The sequence below is a fragment of the Peromyscus eremicus genome, chromosome 1, assembly GCF_949786415.1.
Source record: "Peromyscus eremicus chromosome 1, PerEre_H2_v1, whole genome shotgun sequence".
NCBI classification, from domain to species: domain Eukaryota; kingdom Metazoa; phylum Chordata; class Mammalia; order Rodentia; family Cricetidae; genus Peromyscus; species Peromyscus eremicus.
The window spans coordinates 135,371,752-135,374,965 of NC_081416.1; the positions used below are offsets into that span (position 1 = coordinate 135,371,752).

The window sequence follows — 3,214 nt, forward strand, 5'->3', positions numbered from 1 at the left end:
GTCAACCCAGAGTCATGCTTCCAAGCAGTCCAGGATGTGCCTGAGGACCACAGGCTCACAGCTTGCAAGAGGTAACATCGCCATGCCGTAACAGAATAAGCTCCCAGAGTCCCTTGTGCCAATTCGTGAGGCGCAGGATGCCGTGTTACCAAGCTTTGGGAACTGTGTCTAGAGAGAAAAGAGGGAACCCCCAGCATGGCGGAGGCACCAATGCAGCTCTCTGAGAAGAGAGGCAGTGCTGCTCTTTCACGGTCCCGAGCTGTGCCTTCCTGGCAGGCGGCCCTTGGCCTTACCCCGGCTTCCACCCCTCACCCAGGGCTTCCTCCAGCTTCTGCCTGTATAGTGGCGCCTCAAACTCTGCAGCTGTTTGTCTTCTTCCATGTCCAAGATGCGCAGGAAGTTCTGGAGCTCCGGGAGACTGAAGGCTTCCCATTCTCCAATTTCATGTTCTCGAAGAACAAAACTGAGGGTGTCGGTTCTGGATCCGGCTACCTAACGCAGGTAGAGTGGGTGTTCCTGGTGGGAGAGCTTGCAGGCATACACTTGGTCTTCCCGGTGACAGCGCTTATAAAGTGCAAACTTGGAGGGGCTCTCTGTCACCAGGAACTTCTTGAGCAAGGCTTCGATCACTTCTCCCACAGCGTTCGTGCTGCTGATATGAAGTGTGTTCATACAGCCACCGCCACTGGGTGGGAGTCTCTCAGGGTAGGGAGGGGTATGGGTGGGTTTGCAGAGTTCTATCTGCAAGTTAATGAAGCCAGTGTAAATCCTGTTCGACTCCAAGGTCATCTTCAACTGGTCTGTGACAGCTAAATTGTACTTATGGACATTCTCTTTGATTTCCTCTTTGCTGAGGTAATTGTGAGTGTCCTTCTCTTTCTCCACATCCGGCTGACCTGAATGGGACTTGCCCGGAGGCACTCTCCTGAAATAGGAGGTCCTGGCGGTAAAGAAAAAGTCCTCTGCTTATCCTCGAAGCTGCTGTAGCTGCTGCTCATGCTGCTGGTCCCGTCGCGCACAGGGGGCCTCTCGGGGCACAGGTGGCCAGGCTGGGGTGCGGTGCCCGCCTACCCCGAGAGGCCCCAGCCGCCGGCCGCTCGTCCTGCTGCAGCGTCTTCATTTTTTCTATGTCCCTTTTCAGGTCTTGGACTGTTTCACTCATTTGTTTCATTGCTTTTTCATTATTTTCTTTCAGGGATTTATTGTTTTCTTCTGCTTTATTTGTCTTTTCCTCTAGTTTTTTTATAGCGTTCTTCCCATTTTTTGTTTGTCTTTTCCTCAATTTCATTTTTGATTTCTTCTTTATTGTCCCCTAGCATCTTCATGATGTTATTCTTAAGGTTGCTTTCTTCTGCTTCTTCCATTTTGTGATGTTCAGGTCTTGCTGTTGGAGGAGGGCTAGGTTCTGGTGATGCTGTATTACTCTTTATTTTGTTGTATGTACTTCTGCCTCGATGCCTTCCCATCTCCTCATGGATTCCTTCTTGGTCTTATCAGCGCTCTTGGTCCAGAGAGAGCTCTGGTCCAGATGGGCGCTGAGGGCTGGTCTCCAATTCTCGGGAATTGGGGGCGGGTCTCAGGAGGATGGGTGTTTGGGCATGGCGTGTAGAATGCAGGGTCTGCCGGGGGGATCTTGGAGAAGGGGAACCTTGGGAGTGGGGAGGCAGCCAGATGGCTGGAAACTGGGGCCAAGTTGGGCAGGTCTTCCCCTGAAAGGCAGATGCCCAGGGATGGGACCTAGGGGCAGGCCCCTCTGGGTATGACCCCAGGCACTCACCTCTGGTCCAGATGGGTGCTGGGGTCTGGTCTCCAATTCTCAGGAAGGGGGGGGGGGTTCAGTCGGATGGGTGTGGGGGCAGGGCATGTAGACTGCAGGGTCTGCCGGGGGTCTTAGAGAAGGGGAATCCTCCCAGGAGGCGAGCCTGATGGCCAGAAACTGGGGCCAAGTTGGGCAGGTCTTCCCCGGAATGGCTGGTGCCCAGGGATTCGGCTTAGGGGCAGGCCACTCTAGGTGTGACCCCAGGCACTCACCTCTGGTCCAGGTGGGCGCTGGGGGCTCGTCTCCCTGCACCTCATTTTATAAAGCAGAAATTTCCTTATATGATTCTTATATTTCTTTCTTCCAGCAAAAGTTTTAGGTGGTTAATCAAAAGAAAGAGACTGGTGAGTTTTCTGGTCCTAAATGGGAGAGCTTGCACTGATCCATATAACCACTAGATGGCGCACATGTACTTGATAGGTTAGCAAAGGAATTAAAAGCTGCAGCAAGTCTGATACATTATTAGTACCTTTTGAAAACACTGCTCTCATCCATCCACCCTGTGGATATTACATATGAGGAAATTTGTGAGATATTGGGGATGAAACCTTCCTCATATGATAAAAGGATTGAAATCATTTGAATATATTCTTATTCCAGTCTAAAACTGAGACCAAAAACAAACGGTAAAAGAAAATAAATTCCATATAGGATCCTAATGACTGTATTTCCAAATTACACACAGGTATCAGAAAAACCACAAATCAGAAATAAGATCGGATTAACAATGAGGTTTTTTTCATCTAAATTTCTGCCAGAAAGCAGCTGCTTAGAGGGAATGATAGACTGATGATACACCATGTGCATTTCAAATACATGGTGCATTTGAGATGGGGAATTCTAATACATTTTGAGACAGCATCTCACTCTGTCGCTTATGATGTTCTGAGACTCACTGTTAGACTCCAACCCAGGATGATCCTCCTAACCCAGTATCCTGAGTACTGTACAAATTTGAGGCATAAACCTCCTTGCCTGGTTTGTGATGATTTCTTATATTAGCACCCAATTCAGGTAATCACAAAACATGACAGCAAACATTTCCAAAAAAACTATAGGAAGAAAATTACAATATATCAAAACTCAAAGTATGAAAACAAATCCTATCAAGGAGAACGGGTACAATGTGATTTCTTACTTCATTTAGGAAAACCATATAGTTTTGGTGAGATTCACTGGGAAAACATAACCATCATTTTAAATCAATAATTAAAAAAATGAGAGGCAAAAGAGATGGCTTTATGACTAAGATGGCTCACATGATTGGGTTTTAAATCCAACCAGAAAGTTATTGTTTTCGGCCATAATACTTGCAGTACTATTGTCCCAGAGTATCTAGCAGGAAGATCACTGTTTTGGTTTAAAAAAAAAAAAGCTTTGAAGCTGGAAGATATT

The 3,214-nt window shown here is 47.4% G+C and overlaps 1 pseudogene; it reads right to left on the reverse strand.

The window, feature by feature from the left end:
* Positions 1-289: 289 nt before the first annotated feature.
* On the reverse strand, positions 290-998 carry LOC131902315 (ras association domain-containing protein 3-like; annotated as a pseudogene).
* Between the last annotated feature and the right edge of the window lie 2,216 nt (positions 999-3,214).